This window comes from Salvelinus alpinus, chromosome 32 (genome assembly GCF_045679555.1).
Source record: "Salvelinus alpinus chromosome 32, SLU_Salpinus.1, whole genome shotgun sequence".
Lineage (NCBI taxonomy): Eukaryota > Metazoa > Chordata > Actinopteri > Salmoniformes > Salmonidae > Salvelinus > Salvelinus alpinus.
The window spans coordinates 8,364,033-8,384,281 of record NC_092117.1 but is presented as its reverse complement, the minus strand read 5'-3'; positions in this window follow the sequence as shown (position 1 = coordinate 8,384,281).

Here is a 20,249-nt window from a genome sequence, read left to right as displayed (position 1 = left end):
ATTTCTGTTAAGTATTAGTTTGCCTTGCATTTTCTTAGTGTTTCATTTAAATTAAATCATTAATAGAGCAGTTTCAAGATATCACGCCTCTAAGTGTTTTTATGCACTGTGAGGGTGTGATTAAAAATGTCTGCTAGAGTCACAGTCATGTCTTAAAAGCTAACTGAATAGCTAAGACCACAGGGGGTGCCAGTGATACCCTTCAGTAGAGGTATCGGCCAGTTAGGACAATATTTACCGGTCACTTCTCTCCCCCTTGCTCATTAAGCCCTAATTAATTAGAGAGGGCCTGTGGCTGAGCTAGTGGGATATGCTAACCTCTCTGTTTAGATAGCATTCCTGCTCCATAGAGCTTTAGTGCTTTTTAATTATGCTGCTGTTAGCTGTTAGCCGCTAAACAGTCACCATGCAGGTTAGAGCTGCTGCTACCTCATCTGGGGAACTGTTAGCGCTGGGAATACACAACCACAGGCAGGAAGACACAACCACCAAATATCTCATGCGACAAGTGCTCAGAGACAAATTTAACTGACACAACCTACTTTTTGAACACAGATGCAGTACTTCCCTGATAGTGATTTACAATATAATAATGAAATCCATTTAATATGCGCTTTTATCCAAAGCGACTTGTGAGTGCATACATTTAAGCATGTGACCCAGTGGAAATTGAACTCACAACCCTGGTATTGTTAGTGGCACGCTCTTATCAACTGAGCCAAACAGGACCACACAGCTTCTATGAATTCCACGTGTCTAAATATACTCTTAATCATTCCATCATAATGTAGATACAGACTAGGAGTGCTGTTGAGAATTCTGTGCACAAAGCAATGGAGGAATTAAGCCATTTAAGTGGGTATCGACAGAGTGAAGGCTATTCATTAGCACGTTGACCTGTATTCTTTTAGACGAGGGGAAGCACAGAGAGGAAATCATGCAAATTCCCTCGCCCGATTCATACCCGAATTGCTCAAGGTTAATCGTATGTGTGCCGAATGCCATGTTTATGGCATTAACATTCGTCCATTATTTTCATTGGTTTCACATTGCAGATACTTAGTGTGTGTGTGTGTGTGTGTGTGTGTGTGTGTGTGTGTGTGTGTGTGTGTGTGTGTGTGTGTGTGTGTGTGTGTGTGTGTGTGTGTGTGTGTGTGTGTGTGTGTGTGTGTGTGTGTGTGTGTGTGTGTGTGTGTGTGTGACCATACATATGAGGGCATTTGCATTTGTGCTCTGTTCTATAACTGCAAAAGCATACAACAACAACAATGTTCCCTCTAAGCATTGTATTTTTCCAGGAGTAGGTCTCCAAAAACAAATAGGCCTGTGATGCTGCAGTGAGATGTGCTGAATGCTAAACACTGTGGAAACCCTCTCTACTCCTCCTAATAAGAAGAGGGAGGGAGTGAGGTAGGGAGAAGGAGGAAGGGAAGGTGGGAGGGAAGGAGAAGAGTGAAGCAAAAAGAGAACTGGAATTTAGGAAGAATGAGAAAGAGGGAGAGACAGGGAAACGCGACAGATTAAGAGAAGGGATTGAAAATTCAGAAGCAGACAGGTAAAGAGACAGAGGGATATAGAAAGAGAGGGAGACAGAGGGATCTATTTTATTTTATAAATGTTTTATTTAACCTTTATTTAACTAGGCAAGTCATTTCAGAACAAATTCTTTTTTACAATGATGGCCTACCAAAAGGCAAAAGACCTCCTGCGGAGACGGTGGCCTGGGATAAAAATATAAACAATTTCATACAATATAAATATAGGACAAATCACAACGAGAGACACAACACTACATACTTCAACAGAACACAGCACTACTTCAATAGAGAAAGAGAGATTGAGAAAGATAAATAGTTCCATCGACGGATAGAGATAGCCAGTCACCGAGCATTTGGGGAGATCTGTCCATTTCCGCTGAACAGCCGAACAGGGGACAGAGGAAATTTGGTTCTCTTTGTGCCTTTGGAGCCTAGTCGCTCTAGCTGCCTGGGCTTTGTGCAGCAGAATGGCCCTGGCTGTCCTTTGTCACGCCTGCTTCCCTGAGAGGGTTGGATATGCACGCACACACACACACACACACACACACACACACACACACACACACACACACACACACACACACACACACACACACACACACACACAAACAAACACACCGTATACACACACAGACGCACACATCCTCCATTCCCATCCTGCTCTGCCGCAGTACAGCATTCACACTGTTTCATTAAGTGCCTCTGTTGCATTACCACGCTCATGTACTGGACTGCTGGCTGTACAATGCTGTATTGTGAAGCGAGCTCCTCCTAATCTGTTTGCTGCTGGCTGTCCTATGCTATGCAGACCGAGCGCTATGTTGCTGCATAATGATTTATATTAAACGTTGGACTCTGCTGCACTGCACTACACAATCGAGTTGTTGTTTGCCCCTGACAACTTTTCTTTGTGAATACAGTGCTTCAACATTTCTTACAGCACGGCATGCTTTTATTGTAGATTGAATTCCTTGAAATCCCCCCTCTGCTTATGGAGGGTGGGGTTGAGGTGAGGGCATTATCAGCGCGACACATCGTAGATATGTGACGTACAGCGATTGTTGATGCTCCCGGCTGGCACTCAGTCATAGATTGTTAACTTTGATGAAGAAACCTCAAACTTTTATTTCAGAGGCCGGGAAATGCAGCGTGCTCTCAGTTAGTTGTGTTATTAGGTCATATCGACTTAGTCACGAGTTGAGACTTTCCTCACTTGAAGCAACGGCGTGCCGTTCGTCATCATAAGTCCTCTTTGTGCTTATTTGACCTGTCACCTTGGTAATAGTCAAGCATACAGTCATTTAGCATTGGCGTTATTCCATTGCTATGACCAGTGGTAACCCTCAATATGTTATGATTCTGTCTCTCTCCCCCACTCTTTCACATTGTTTCTCTGTCTATCTTGTCTCTTTCCTGTAGCGCTAAAAGCACCAAGTAGGCCAATTGGCCGAGGGCTCCGTCCCCTGTTCTAGCTAATCTGTGCTGTCCGGCTTTATTTTTCACCTTTTGCTTCTGACCTACAAATCACAGCTCCAGTGACCCATATCGTCACCCCCAGTCCTTACAGCCTCCTTTAAACAGGGAGCAGCTGGGGAGCTGGTTTCAGTCTGTCTCTTTTGCTTTCTGTCTGTGTCTTTCTCCCTCCCTCCACTACCTCCCTCCCTCCATCCTTCCCTGCATGCTATTACAAGCTGCTTTCTCCCTTGTACATTCCTTTCCGGGCCATGTGGGGTAATTAAAGCTAAATTAACAAATAATTAAATATATGCTGTGAGGAACCGTCTGGATGAAGGTCACACAGAGTAGCACAAACACACACACACACACACGTGCGTGCAAGAGCATGCATACCCAGAGATGAGCACACAGTCAAACACACACACAGTCGAATGAATTAATACACAAATGCACATTCTGAATAGAGCAGTCATTTCTTTTGAAATTCCTCCCGAACTCTCATCAGGTCCATCAAAGTCTGATCTCAGAAGCATAGCTCCCGGCTTTGGAGTAGCAGCATTCCCTAAAGAACTAACCCTTATTGCTCTGCAGTGTGTTTGCGTGTGCACCATCTGTGAGCTTTTGCGGTTCCCTAAATGCAAATTCTTAGATTAATTAATTGGAATGTTCCTATCCTGGCTGTGTGCACAGCCTAGATTCTGGAGGCTGAGGTTCCACAGGCAGTATAATTACTGTAAAACCTTGTTGAGTTCTCGATGTGTGTGTGTGTGTGTGTGTGTGTGTGTCTGGGTCCATTACGAATTCCATACATCTCTACCCACTCTCTCCCTCTCTACCCAATCTCTCCCTCTCTACCCAATCTCTCCCTCTCTACCCACTATCTCCCTCTCCACCCACTCTCTCCCTCTCCGCCCACTCTCTCCCTCTCCGCCCACTCTCTCCCTCTCCGCCCACTCTCTCCCTCTCCACCTACTCTCTCCCTCTCCACCCACTCTCTCCCTCTCCACCCACTCTCTCCCTCTCCACCCACTCTCTCCCTCTCCGCCCACTCTCTCCCTCTCCGCCCACTCTCTCCCTCTCCGCCCACTCTCTCCCTCTCCGCCCACTCTCTCCCTCTCCGCCCACTCTCTCCCTCTCCACCTACTCTCTCCCTCTCCACCCACTCTCTCCCTCTCCACCCACTCTCTCCCTCTCCACCCACTCTCTCCCTCTCCGCCCACTCTCTCCCTCTCCACCCACTCTCTCTGTCCACCTTGTAGCAACTGATGATGTAATAAATTGACAATAATGTAATAAATATGCTGAACACATAACGCAATACAATTTTCTGCAACGTTATGAAGTGGGTAAAACAAACCATGAATAGTGTAATAACTTTAACCAATATTGTATTATTCACTCTTTTTTTTTCATGCATATCAGGTGTCATGCTTCAGTAATAGCTCACTACACAACAAACCACATTCCTAGCAGTAATATCAAGACAATTGACCCACCTCCCAATACATACCCACAACCCCAGTCAGTCAGTCAGTCTGTGTAAATGAGGGAGATAGAGAGTGTGTGTGTGTGTGTATGCTTGCTACATTTTTTGGGAAAACTAATACTAAAATCTCAACTGATATGCAAAGTTTTTTTATAGATATAACCCCGCAAACTAAAATTAGTTGTTAGGACATCCACAGAACGTCACGAAATGGTTGCCTGAAGTGGTAAGGACATTGTGTCATAGTCTCATGGAGGTGTCTAGTTCCCGGTTAGTTCCGGGGACATCCCCAAGGACATTTTTAGGATGTTCTTGGGACATTGTATCATGGTCCCCTGGAGGTTTTGTCTAGTTCCCGGTTTGTCCCGGGGCCGTTCCCTTAGAATGTTTTAGGACATTCATGGGACGTTGTTTCATGGTCCCCTGGAGGTTTTTGTCTAGTACCCGGTTTGTACCGGGGACGTCACCTGATGTTCGACACCCAATGGTCACAAAAGAACGTTGTCATTTCAGTGCAGATGGCACTTTGATAAGTGCAGAGATGTATTATACGTATGAATGTGTAGGTGACTTCTTAAATGCTACAGACTTTGTGGCACAGCAGAAAGATCAGCGTACCCCAAATCCAGATGTTGTGAGTTCAAATCCCAGTTTGGGTCGTATTGAAAAGTCAGTACTAAGTGATCATGTCATATGTAATCATATTGTCATTGATTTAAGATTTGACACTATTTTAGCTAAACGGCGTACCATGTACCTTAAAACCTATACCACTTAATTACATTACTTAAAATAGTTTGGCACACCTGGGACCATCAAGTGACAAAAACCTCCGGGGACCTTGACACAACGTCCCAAGAATGTCCTGAAAAGATCTTTGGGGATCTTCCCGGGACAAACCGGGAACTAGACAAAACCTCCAGGGAACCATGAGACAACTTCCCAGGAACTTCCTAAAAGTGTCCTCAGGGAGGTTCACAGGATAAACCGGGAACTAGACAAAACCTCCAGGGAACCATGAGACAACTTCCCAGGAACTTCCTAAAAGTGTCCTCAGGGAGGTTCCCAGGATAAACTGGGAACTAAACAAATCCTCCAGGGGACCATGACACAACGTCCTTACCACTTTAGGCGACCATTTTGTGACGTTCCGGTGACATCCTAACGACTAATTTCTGTTTGCAGGGATGTTCCCTTGGGACCATCGCCCATGTCCTAATGACTTACAAAGGCCCTGACATAGTCCTCAGTAACGTCCTGGTAACTTACAGGGAACTAGACAAAGGTCTCCCAAAGAACGTTCTCTTTGGACCATCACGCGACGTCTCCTTGACCATCATGAAACATCCCCTTGTGGTCATTGAATATCCCATGGATAACGTTCTATCAGAACCAAATATACACTTTTTCATAACGTTTCCTAATAGACATCAAAATACATTATTTTAACGTTATACTACGGCCAAACAGGGACCTGTAATGAACGTCTTCTTATGGTCCTGAGGTTAACGTCATGTTTTAATGTTCCTAGAATAGGATAACATCTCGACCTTATGGGAACCTCACATAATGTCATTAAGACGTCCCCTGTTTGCTGGGAACCCATTTGTAGACTGAACTGAACCATACCAGAGAGAGGGTAGAGAAGCAAGAGCCATATCTCTGCCCAAAATATGTCCACATCAAGCAGATCCTTAGTTATTAAGCAGGTGAGGTGTTTTTGTATGGACTCCGGAGATTCCAGAGGCTTTTTCGATGCCACCAAGGCGTTGTATGGACTCAGTTACCTCGGTCTAAACCCCTTTCGCTCCAAAGATGGTCAAAAGCTGCTGAAGAATGATAAATCAATTCAATGGGATTCCAGGTAGCAAAAGCAACCACTGTTACATGGCCTTTATAAATCCTGCCTTCTGACTCTGTGAACCGCCATGCTCTCTGGCTGATTCTGTCAAGAATCAGTTGCCAAAATACTGCTGCGTGACAACATGTCAGCTTTAGTACTCAGTAACAGTGGAGCTGAAACGGAATCCTTCAAGGTTGACACTGGAATTAAACAGGGCTGCACTATTGCACCCCCCCTGTTTTCTATTTTTCATCGCTGCAGTCCACCACCTCACAGGCCAAAATCTGCTGCAGGGATCCAGAATTCTGTACAGAACAGACGGCAAACTCTTCAACCTCACCAGATTCAAGGCCAAGGCTCCAGGGCCAAGGCTCCAGTATGCAGATGATAATTCCATCACTGCCCATTTAAGAAGAGGACATTAAGTGCATCCTGGAAGCTTTTGCAAAGGCATGCAAGCTTCTGGGTCTGGCCCTAAACCTAAAACATACCAAAATCCTCCACCAACCACACCCTGACAAAAATTCACCAGCCCCAGCTAAACATGTTGACAATACCACTCTTGAAAATGTGGACCACTTTCCCTACCTTGGCAGCCTTCTCTCCTCCAAAGCCAACATTGACACGGAAATGCACCACTGCCTAATCTGTGCCAGTGGAGCCTCCTTAAGATTGAGGAAAAGAGTCTACGAGGATTGTGACATCCAGGCCATGACTAAAATCTCCCCACCCTTCTGTATGGGTTAGAAACATGGACCACATACAGCAGGCACCTTAAAGCCTGGGAGTCGCACTATCAAAGATGCCTCTGCAACATGATGATCCTCAGCTGGGAAGACAGGTGCACCAACAACAGTGTCCTTGAGGAGGCAAACATCAGCAGCCTCCCCACCACCAACACCAGCTCTGATGGACTGGCCATGTTGTCAGGATGCCTAACTCTTGCCTCCCAAAACAGGTCCTGTGTTCACAACTAAATGCAGAACACCGGGCCCCTGGAAGACAAAAGAAGCCGTTAAAGGACAAGCTAAAGAATAACCTCAAAAAGTGCCACTTAAATATCTCCAGCTGGGAAGACACTGCAAAAGATAGGTCAACATAGAGGAAAACTGTCCATGAGAAAGTAACACGGTACGAAGAGGATCTCTGCCGTGCCACAGAGGACAAGCAGCAACTTCAAAAGGAGAGACTTTCCATCTAGAAGGCTTACCCACCACCACCACTCACCGCTGCCCACAGCGCACAAAAATATGTGGTTCGCGGAACGGTCTCTTCAGCCATCTGAAGATCCACAATTAGGACCCACCAAGAAGACAATCATACTTGACACCAAGTGATTGGCAATGATGATTCCACATGTAGCACCCTCTTCCCAAAACCAGCCATTACTCTTTCTAAGGAAGTGTTTGGTGAAAAGAGGAGAAGTACTGTATCTGTAATGAAATTATTCCTGCTCCTCCGTATAAGCTTGTTCTGAGAGCTCATCCATCTCTCACTGAAGTGTGCAACCTTTTCTTTGGCAGTAATCCAGTCTAGCTCCTATGTTTCTCTGAAGACAACCAACCGACCGACCGACCAGACCAGACCAGACCAGACCAGACAGACACCAACCGCCTGCCTGATCCAAATCCAAACCTGCATGGGGAGGTAATAATAGCACCTGGACATACATTATTACATGGCCAAAAGTACGTGTCGTCGAACATCTCATTCCAAAATCATGGGCATTAATATGGAGTTGGTGCTCCCTTTGCTGCTATTTGCTGCTACTCTTCTGGGAAGGCTTTCCACTAGATGTTGGAACATTGCTGCGGGGACTTGCTTCCATTCAGCCACAAGAGCACTAGTGAGGTTGAGCACTGATTTTGGGCGAATAGGCCTGGATCGCAGTCTGCTTTCCAATTCATCAAAAAGGTGTTCGATGGGGTTGAGGTCAGGACTCTGTACAGGCCAGTCAAGTTGTTCCACACTGATTTTGACAAATCATTTCTGTATGGACCTCACTTTGTGTACAGGGGCATTGTCATGCTGAAACAGGAAAGGGCTTTCCCCAAACTGTTGCCACAAAATTGAAAGCATAGAATCGTCTCTGGAATGTCATTGCATACTGTAGCGTTAAGATTTATCTTCCCTGGAACTAAAGGGCTGAGCCCGAACCATGAAACAGCACCAGACCATTATGCCTCATCCACCAAACTTTACAGTTTGCACTATGCGTTAAGGCAGTTAGCGTTTTCTTGGCATCCGACAAACCCAGATTTGTCATTCGGACTGCCAGATGGTGAAGTATGATTCATCAGTCCAGAGAACGCGTTTCCACTGCTCCAGAGTCCAATGGCGACGAGCTTTACACCACTCCAGCTGATGCTTGACATTGCGTGTGTTGATCTTAGGCTTGTGTATGGCTGCTCGGCCATTTAAATCCATTTCATGAAGCTCCTGACGAACAGTTATTGTGCTGACGTTGCTTCCAGAGGCAGTTTGGAACTCGGTAGTGAGTGTTGCAACCTAGGACAGACGATTTGCACGCACTACATGTTTCAGCTCTCGGCGGTCCCGTTCTGTGAGCTTGTGTGTTACCACTTTGCAGCTGAGCCGTTGTTGCTCCTAGACGTTTCCACTTCACAATAACATAATTCACAGTCGAGGCAGCTCTAGCATGGCAGACATTTGATGAGCTGACTTGTTGTAAAGATGGCATCCTATGACGGTGCCAGCTTGAATGTCACTGAGCTCTTCAGTACGGGCCTTTCTACTGCCAATGTTTGTCTATGGAGATTTTATACACCTGTCAGCAATGGGGGTGGCTGAAATAGACAAATCCACTCATTTGAAGGGGTGTCCACATACCTTTGGCAATGTAGTGTACTTCCAGCATCAGAAATCCTTAGACATGCAGTGCTATTTCTGCATTTTCAACACACCACTCTTAGGTATCACAAAACCTTTTCAGTTTTCCCAGTAGTAGAATTGAAAGAATGCGAAACAGTTGAATAATTTAAACACATACCATACCATTCCCTTACTTTTCATGTGTCGTTCTGTCAATATCAGATTTTCTAGCAGGTAATTGAAGTCAGAGAGCAGAGAAAGAATAGGAGAGAGAGAGATGCCGTTAAAGAAAGAAGCAAACAACAGAAAATAAGTTTAGAAAATGTGACAAAGCTAGCTCTGCCTTTGTCTGGTACAGTATTTCCTAAATCATATCACTTGCTGTGATATATAAGGCTTTCTTCCCACCAACTGACTGAGTGTCCCTGGCTCTGGCTCTGCTTCAGTGGTGATAGTGCCTGGGTGATCATTAAAGCTGTTTGCTCCTGGCGGCTGGAGTGGTCTCCGAACGGCTGTTTCCCGGCATTGAGCTGACAGCGCTGGTGGGTAAATCCCACAGGATTAGAGCCGGCGTGAGGCACAGTCCTTGTCTGATGATTGGTATATTGTTTCAAGGCAATTGGGCTCTGGCTGCCTGGCAGATTGAAGGAGAGGTAGGTAGTGAGAGAGGGAGAAACGGGTGAAAAGAGAGTGTGAAAGAGAGAGAGGGAGAGAGCAGGAGAGGGAGAGGACAGAGAAAGAGCGGAGAGAGAGAGAGATGAAAAGGCAGGTGAGTGCTTTGCTAAATAACACAGTGTTCTCTGTGATTGTACTTCCAGCAGTGTTAGAGGACACTTGACGTGATCTGGGTGATTATCCAAGGTGAGTTAGAGAGAGCTGCCATGATGGGGACAATGAATACTGAACAAAGATATAAACACAATAATGCAACAATTTCAAAGATTTACTGAGTTACAGTTCATATACTGAAATGAGTCAATGGAAATAAATAAATGAGGCCTTAATCTACCGATAGCAATGAATTACATATTTTCATTAAAATGTTATTTTGATAAGTAAATTCATAACATTTCATTCTTCCACCAGAAGATATAGTCCGGCCAAAAATCTGGTGGTTCGTTTTTGGTCATGTTGCTACAGAAGCGACCCGGTCGTTAAATATTTTGGCATAGTTGCTTCGCAAAAGAACTGGTCGTCCGTTCTAAACAAAATGGTTGCTATGCAGGCTGGATAACGTTCTTGTCACATGCTAGCTAGCTTCAGCTAACTCAGTAACGTCAAAGATTGCACTTGGAATGACAGTACATTAGTTGCATTTTTGTTTGTTTTAGATTTTTTTCTATTGACATTTACTTGGATATATCCATGATAATGACATTGATGTTTCATTTCGCCTGGCTCAGAATTTTTTTTGCCTGGCACAGTTCACTCTCTATGTACAGTATGGTACAGAGATCGAGACTGCTGTTTTTTAACGTTACGGCAAGGGTAATCACGCAAGACTTGGGTTGGCTACACTAGCTAGTTACTTCCCTCGCCGTACGGTTAACAGAACTGCGGGAAAGCAGTTCTCGGCTAGCGAGGATGGACTACACTATGTACTGGTGTTTCCTATCTAGCTATCAGCCTCCTTCTTCTTCGGTGGGTTTTTTCTCGCGGTTGGCATCCAATGTTGGTGCATTTCCGCCAACTACTGTGCTGGAGTGTGGTCCAGAGATGGCGCTAGCAGCCTCACACCCTGACTACACCACTCGTGTCGCGTCCGCGAGTGTTGCAAAATAAATTTAGAAATCTATATTATTCAATTATTGCACCCACACTGCTCGCGTGCGTCAACGAGCGTCTGCGTTTCCAAGGGCTAAAATAGAAGTCAGTTCTATTTGTGACGCAGGTCGCAGTACAAGTCCTGCCTCTCCCATCTCCTCATTGGTTTAATGAATCAGATACCCACGTGCCATCTCCTCATTGGTTATACCCACGTGGGTGATTGAAAGACGAACTGTGTTGTCGGTCGTCGTGGTAATACTATGAAAGTTTAGATGCCAATCACCATATAAGTTCAAAGAAGAAAAAGCCTGGAAGGAGGAGAGATGACTAGAATAGGATTCGGTTGACCGTTTTATGTGTGGATTAATTGTCAGAGTAGAGGACCTTGTGCATTTCAGGTAAAATAACAACTCAATGTTTATATCCCAGGACAAATTACCTAGCAACAGCAAGCTAGCTAAGTATGACAAATTAGCTAGCAAGTGCAAGCTAGCTAGCTAAATTGCCATAAATGTTTAATGCTTTCGACATGTCCCCACATTAATTTAATTGGTTCAGAGTTTGTTTTGATATTTTAACCTGTGTGTCGTGATCGCATTTGTTGTGGGTGGACAAAATAAATGTATGCATGATGGCGCACGCGCACAGCCGGTTTGGGTTCCATGTCAATGTCGTAACCGCAGTCTGCAGGAAGACATTATTGAATATAGCAAGGCGAGGAACCATGCTCGTCCAATCAGCATCAAAGATCCAAACAACCAGTTTTATAATTAGTAGAAATACCTGTAATGTGGCCCTTCATTATTATATCAAGAAAGATTTGACTGTATAAGTGCCCAATATGGCACACAATATATGGACATGTTCATATCCATTTGGTGACACTGATACCCTTATTCTTTCATTCCCTTGAAATATCCTGTCAAGTCACATTACATGCTGCAAGATTGTGAGCAGAATAGGGACTGACCGTCTCAAATGAATTTAGATGGAGTTATCCTGTCTGGGGCTCAACTTTAATATATTACATGTTAAGGTGATGGGGACTTCCCCTGTCATTCAGTTTTCATTCATACCTTCCACATCCCCCCTCTTTTTCTCTCTTACAAGCTTTCTCAATATTTAGTTTCAGACGGTTAAACCAGACTGAAAGCTATGCTCAAGTGAAAGACAGGTGAGCGGCTAAGTGCAGCATTCAGTCTGGTTTAACTAAGTGCAGCATTCAGTCTGGTTTAACTAAGTGCAGCATTCAGTCTGGTTTAACTAAGTGCAGCATTCAGTCTGGTTTAACTAAGTGCAGCATTCAGTCTGGTTTAACTAAGTGCAGCATTCAGTCTGGTTTAACTAAGTGCAGCATTCAGTCTGGTTTAACTACGTGTAGCATTCAGTCTGGTTTAACTACGTGTAGCATTCAGTCTGGTTTAACTAAGTGCAGCATTCAGTCTGGTTTAACTAAGTGCAGCATTCAGTCTGGTTTAACTAAGTGCAGCATTCAGTCTGGTTTAACTAAGTGCAGCATTCAGTCTGGTTTAACTAAGTGCAGCATTCAGTCTGGTTTAACTAAGTGCAGCATTCAGTCTGGTTTAACTAAGTGCAGCATTCAGTCTGGTTTAACCAGGCTTGTTTTGACTCCCTTGTTGTCCGTTTTCTCCAGGCTCAGATTTCATTCAAATACTCCTTTGATCAATGCCTGTTGTCTCTGTTGACATTAAAGAGTCTGTTAATGTAAATGTTAACGATACCAGAATTGCGGAGATTGAATAAGGTGTTTGGTCTGATTTGCCCTTGTCTTTTCTTCATTTTTTTTATCAAGCTGCACTGCAGAGCCCCGAAGCTACAGGGCAGTTAGCAGCTAGCGGTGGCGTGGAAATAAAAGGCTTAAATTGGGTTTGGCACTGGGCTTTAATGGTCCAATAAAAATGTGTTTCGGCCAATAGCAACTACTAGCCTGGCCACCAGCTAGTCCTCCACTCCACTAGTCTCTTTCCCTCCCATCCCACCGCACATCTGTGCGAGTGCACTTCAATCAGGCTCAATATGGTCTGCAGCTTTTTATAGCGCACGGCAGTCCGCACTCAAGATGGCTTTTCAATTAAGTAAATTGGCTCCCGATGATGTCTGTTTAGCTTGATTCAGCATTGATTGCCGGATCATCCTGTCCCTGAGGGGTTGACTACGATGCAAGCTAAATCTACTCAGGCTTTTCTAAAGTTAGCCAGCTTCAGTTAGCGTCACATTTCAGCTTGGGTTTCATCCGTGTTACGACGATGGATATTGCTCGTCCGCCTGCCGCTAAATCTAGCAGGTTTATAACTGCGCTTGTCGAGAGTGGCTAGTCGAACGCCAAACTCTTTATTGAGACAATGCTGAAGCATCAATCCATGGGCAAGTCAGTGCCACATTTTCATTTATGCAGAAATCAAAATGAAAGAAAGTTATCTTGGAAATTCAACAGGCTATGGTGTGAAATAGGCTTTTAGAAGTGCTTTTTTAAATTATATTACTTATCGTTAATGGCGTCTTTGGTGTGCTTATCAATGCACGAGCAGCTGTTTTCCCACTCCTATGGATAAAATAATTGTATTAAAGCTGCAATATGTAACTTTTTGGGCGACCTGACAAAATTCACATAGAAATGTCAGGTCTAGATCTGCCATTCTCATTGAAAGCAAGTATAAGAAGCGGTAGATATGTTCTATGTGCTCTATTTCTATGCTTCCCATTTTTCAGTTTTGTCTTTGGGATTTGTACAGCTGAAAATATAATATTTTTTGTTATGGAAAATATTGATAGATGATTCTCTACACTATACTTGCTTGTTTTGTCACATAAACTGAATTTAGGCAAACTATTTTAGTTTTAGAAACCAGAACATGGCGGAGCGATTTCTGAATAGTTTGCAAGTGTGTCCTTTGAGCATGTGTCGATACTAATAGGATCGAAAGAAAGGCAGCACTGATTTCTGATCAGCTTTCTCCATGAAAATAATAACATAATTATTCCACAATACTGATGACGGATCAGCTCCTAAAGAGATATTATCACCTAATGGCTGCAAATATTGCAGAGGTTTATTCAAATGCTTACCCTATAATAATGCACTCAATCACAGATTCATTTGGCACATCATTGCGCACAGCTTAGGCTACAAATATACTGAAACAAATCACAGACAGTAACCTACAAGTAGCAAAATAGAACTCAATTGATTTATTAACATGAACAATGATTAAAATAGGCCAATAGCCTACCCTACTGTTTCTATTTTAATACAGTCATCTGTTTTCATTTGAAGCATATTTTTATACGTTGCTTGTTTGTTTCAATTGGCAACTTTGAATTTGTAGTCAACTTTGTCAGAGAGATGGAGTAACCTTGTGATTCTATGTTTAGCAGAGATCTTCTGTGTAAAAAGTAACGTGGGAGGGCAAAAAAACTTCTAAACACGCACTTACAGTGCCTTCAGAAAGTAATCACACCCCTTGACTTTGTCCACATTTTGTTGTGTTGCAAAGTGTGTTTTAAATGGATTTAATTGTAATTTTTTGTCATTGATATCCACAAAATACGCTGTCAACGTGGAAGAAAAACATTTGTAAAAAATATATAAAACACTAATATATCTTGGGGCGGAAGGTTGTCTAGTGGTTAGAGCGTTGGGCCAGTAACCGAAAGTTTGCTAGATCGAATCCCCGAGCTGACAAGGTAAAAATCTGTTTTTCTGCACCTGAACAAGGCAGTTAACCCACTGTTCCTAGGCTATCATTGTAAATAAGAATTTGTTCTTAACTGACTTGCCTAGATAAATAAAGGTTAAATTAAAAAAAGAATTGTTAAGTATTCAACCCGCTGAGTCAATACATGTTAGAATCACCTTTCCACACCTGTATTGTGCAACATTTGCCCATTATTATTTTCTAAATTCTTCAAGCTCTGCCAGATTGGTTGTTGATCATTGCTAGACAAACATTTTCAGGACTTGCCATATATTTTCAAACAGATTTAAGGCAAAACTGTATCTCGGTTACTCAGGAACATTCTTGGTAAGAAACTCCAGTGTAGATTTGGCCTTGTGTTTTAGGTTATTGTCCTTGTCAGGGGGTGAGTGTAGCTGGTGCATAGAAGTCAGGCGCAGGAGAGCAGAGATGAGTGGACAAAGCACTTTACTAAGGCAATCATTTGCACAGAACGCAACCGCGTCACAAAACAAATGTCCAATGAACAAGTGAGGCAGCACAACGTACAAAAACACAAGTACAAAGTGCCACAAAGCACGAGTAATAAAACAAAACCCGGCGCAAACCAGCCGGAAGCGTGCCAACCTTGACAATAAACAATTTCACACACAGACATGGGGGGAACAGAGGGTTAAATACTCGACAAGTAATGAGGGAAATGTAAACCAGGTGTGTGGGAAAACAAGACAAAACAAATGGAAAATGAAAGGTGGATCGGCGATGGCTAGAAGACCGGTGACGTCGACCGCCGAACGCCGCCCGAACAAGGAGAGGAACCGACTTCGGCGGAAGTCGTGACAGTCCTGCTGAAAAGTGAATTCATCTCCCAGAGTCTGGTGGAAAGCAAACTGAACCAGGTTTTCCTCTAGGATTTTGCCTGAGCTTAGCTCCATTACGTTTCTTTTTTATCCTGAAAAACTCCCCAGTTCTTAACGATTACAAGGATAGCCATAACATGATGTAGCCACCACAATGCTTGAAAATATGGCGAGTTCAATACAAACATTTGGAAAATTTGGAAAAACAAAACAAAAACATAACCATTCCAAAAGATCTTTCAGCACCCCGATGGAGTTGACCTTAGACAAAAATGTGACAGAGGTCACGTTTTACGGAGTTGACAAGGTGCATATTTTTTTATTTTTAAGTGGTATACAAAATAGCAAAAAGTCATATTCTGTCTTAGTCTATAACGGAGATGGAGTTGACAGGTTATGGTTGTGGCCATGGTGATATCAATAATGTTTGTTTAAATCTATCAAAAGTAGAGGACCTTCAGGAACATGAATTGTCTTGTTGCACTCCATCGAATCAGGAGATCATTTCTGATACATTTTTGACAAATCTGACGGAGTTGACTAAAACTCAGGACACATTTTTTAGGAATTACAGTTTTGAGAGAAATATGACTTAAAGTCAGTTAATATTCATTTTATCCAGTTTTTAGAATTGTAAACACTTTTATGGAGAGTGTGAAATTGTAATCCTTTGCTCTAGACAAGGGCATTTCCTCACACACAGCAGACATGGAAATGAATAACATAACAACTATTTAGAAAATGTAAATAATATAGATATTTTTCATTAGTCATTTTTAAGCTCAAATAATGAAAGAACACATACAGTATTTGTTTTTATTATAAAGATTAAGTTTCCTTGCCAGACAAGGATTGCCCGATTTTCAAGAATTCCTGATAGTATACAGTAGTATTACTAAACTGGTCTGCCACTGCGAGGACGATCAGCTGTCCGTCTCGTCTCCCTGTAGCGCTGCCTTAGGCATTTCACAGTATGGACATAGCAATTTATTGCCCTGGCCACATCTGCAGTCCTCATGCCTCCTTGCAGCATGCCTAAGGCACATTCATGCAGATGAGCAGGGACCCTGGGCATCTTTCTTTTGGTGCTTTTCAGAGTCAGTAGAAAGGCCTCTTTAGTGTCCTAAGTTTTCATAACTATGACCTTAATTGCCTACCGTCTGTAAGCTGTTAGTGTCTTAACGACCGTTCCACGGGTGCATGTTCATTAATTGTTTATGGTTCATTGAACAAGCATGGGAAACCGTGTTGAAGTTATTTGGATCTTTAAGAATTATCTTTGAAAGACATGGTCCTGAAAAAGGGACGTTTCTTTGTTTGCATTTATATTTAGAGTTTATATTGATATACTATAGTATTCACTGTAGGGTTTTTACTTTTACGCAAGACACTATAGTGAATACTGTAGTATTTACTGCAGTGTTTTTGCGGACATGACTGTAGTATTTACTATAGTGTTTTTGCAGACATTACTCTAGCATACTGTAGTATTTACTGCAGTGTTTTTATTTTATTATCTTTTAAATTATATTTTTTAGATACTTATATTTTGTAGGCTTTCTCCTTGAGGAACCTGTAGGCAGGCAGGCTGGCAGGCCTGAATGGTTAGGTTCAGAGACTCTGCTCTTTTCTGTAACCTGTAGGGACCACAATATATGGTCTATACTTAGCATGCATGTTTTTCAGTCATGGGTGGCACAAATTGGGATATGGGGGAGGGGAATTGGTGGGTCATACACAAACTAAATATTATCATATCAATACAGTGTATAGTATAGTATTCTACAGTACTACACAATTCTATAGTAAGCGCTACACTGCCAAGGGATACTACAGTATGTAGTGTAGTATTCTACAGTATGCTACAACATTCTATAGTACTGTAAGTACTACACATGATCAAGGGATTCTACAGTTTACGACAATATACTATATAATTCTATAGTAAGTAGTACAATAGTATTCTATAGTAAACTGTAGTATTTTCTATGTGGGTAATGACCAAGTGAATGAATTACATGACTGTCCTACATAAAAAGTTGTTTAGAGAGCAAATAAAGTAGGACTCGTAAACCGTTATTTTTTTACTTATTTCAACCTCTTTACCTCCTGGAGATGGTTGGTCCCTCAGGTACCAATGAACACTTAATTTATTCATTAAATGCCATTATCAGATTATCTCAATTAATCAGAGTGTTCTGTTTCAGTAAATAGAGTCGGAAGATGACAGGGACTCACCTGAATGCGTTTCAACTCCTCACCCCTGCTGTCGAGAAGCAAGCTGCCAAATGGGGTTGTTGAATGAAGGGTTCTGATTAAGAATGGATGATGTTGGTACAAGGGGAAGCTAAACAAAACAAGCAGGTGCTGAAACAAGGGCCCAGGCTTATCTCAGAGCATGAATAATGTACAGGTGGAAAGCACTAACATTCTGTTAGCACCGTTAGCTGTAAACAGACAATTAACATAGTATGAGAACTGCCTAGTAGTGGCCTACCTGAGGTATTTCCTTGTCCTTAGGAGAAGAGGGAGGGGTCATGGATTAGGGCCACACACACACAAATGCACACACATGCACACATTGCCACACACACACGCCCTGGAATATAATCTTTATTTATTTATCCTTTATTTAAATAGGGAGTCACATTAAGATTAAAAATATATTTTACAAGAGAGCCCTGTACACACAACAATAAAAACAGAATATTAAAACAACATACACATACACTACCCATCAAAAGTTTTAGAACACCTATTCATTCAAGGGTTTTTCCTTATTTTTACTATTTTCTACATTGTAGAATACTAGTGAAGACATCAAAACTATGAAAGAACACATATGGAATCATGTAGTAACCAAAAAAGTGTTAAACAAATTAAAATATATTTGAGATTTGAGATTCTTCAAATAGCCACCCTTTGCATTGATTACAGCTTTGCACACTCTTGGTATTCTCTCAACCAGCTTCACCTGGAATACTTTCCAGTCTTGAAGGAGTTCCCACATATGCTGAGCACGGACTGTTTTTCCTTCACTCTTTTGTCCGACTCATCCCAAACCATCTCAATTGGGTTGAGGTCTGGGGATTGTGGAGGCCAGGTCATTTGATGCAGCACTCCATCCGCTCTCCTTCTTGGTAAAATAGCCCTTACACAGCTTGGAGGTGTGTTGAGTCATTGTCCTGTTGAAAAACAAATGATAGTCCCACTAAGCCCAAACCAGATGGCGTATCGCTGCAGAAGGCTGTGGTAGCCATGCTGGTTAAGTGTGCCTTGAATTCTAAATACATCCCAGACAGTGTCACCAGCAAAGCACCCCCACACAATAACACCTCCTCCTCCATGCTTTATGGTGGGAAATACACATGCAGAGATAAACCGTTCACCCACAATGCGTCTTACAAAAACACATTGCGGTTGGAACCAAGAATCTCCAATTTGGACTCCAGATCAAAGGACACATTTCCACCGGTCTAATGTCCATTGCTCGTGTTTCTTGGCCCCAGCAAGTCTCTTCTTCTTATTGGTGTCCTTTAGTAATGTTTTCTTTGCAGAAATTCGACCATGAAGGCCTGATTCACACAGTCTCCTCTGAACAGTTGATGTTCAAATGTGTCTGGTACTTGAACTGCAATTTCTGAAGCTGGTAACTCTAACAAACTTATCCTCTGCAGCAGAGATAACTCTGGGCCTTCCATTCATGTGGCGGTCCTCATGAGAGCTAGTTTCATCATAGCGCTTGATAGTTTTTGCGAGTGTACTTGAAGAATCTTTCAAATTTTCAAACTTTTAAATTTTCCGTATTGACTGACCACTGACTTCATGTCTTAAATGAATGATGGACTGTCGTTTCTCTTTGCTTATTTGAGGTATTTTTGCCATAATTTGTACTTGGTCTATTACCAAATAGGGCTATATTCTGTATACTCCTCTACCTTGTCACAACACAACTGATTGTCTCAAATGCATTAAGAAGCAAAGAAATTCCACAAATTAACTTTTAAGAAGAGACACCTGTTAATTGAAATACATTCAAATCAAATCAAATTTTATTTGTCACATACACATGGTTAGCAGATGTTAATGCGAGTGTAGCGAAATGCTTGTGCTTCTAGTTCCGACAATGCAGTAATAACCAACAAGTAATCTAACCTAACAATTCCACAACTACTACCTTATACACACAAGTGTAACGGGATAAAGAATATGTACATAAAGATATATGAATGATGGTACAGATGGTACAGAACGGCATAGGCAAGATGCAGTAGACGGTATAGTGTACAGTCTATACATATGAGATGAGTAATGTAGGGTATGTAAACATAAAGTGGCATAGTTTAAAGTGGCTAGTGATACATGTATTACATAAAGATGGCAAGATGCAGTAGATGATATAGAGTACAGTATATACATATACATATGAGATGAGTAATGTAGGATATGTAAACATTATATTAAGTGGCATTGTTTAAAGTGGCTAGTGATACATTTTTACATAATTTCCATCAATTCCCATTATTAAAGTGGCTGGAGTTGAGTCAGTATGTTGGCAGCGGCCACTAAATGTTAGTGGTGGCTGTTTAACAGTCCGATGGCCTTGAGATAGAAGCTGTTTTTCAGTCTCTCGGTCCCCCCTTTGATGCACCTGTACTGACCTCGCCTTCTGGATGATAGCGGGGTGAACAGGCAGTGGCTCGGGTGGTTGTTGTCCTTGATGATCTTTATTGCCTTCCTGTGACATCGGGTGGTGTAGGTGTCCTGGAG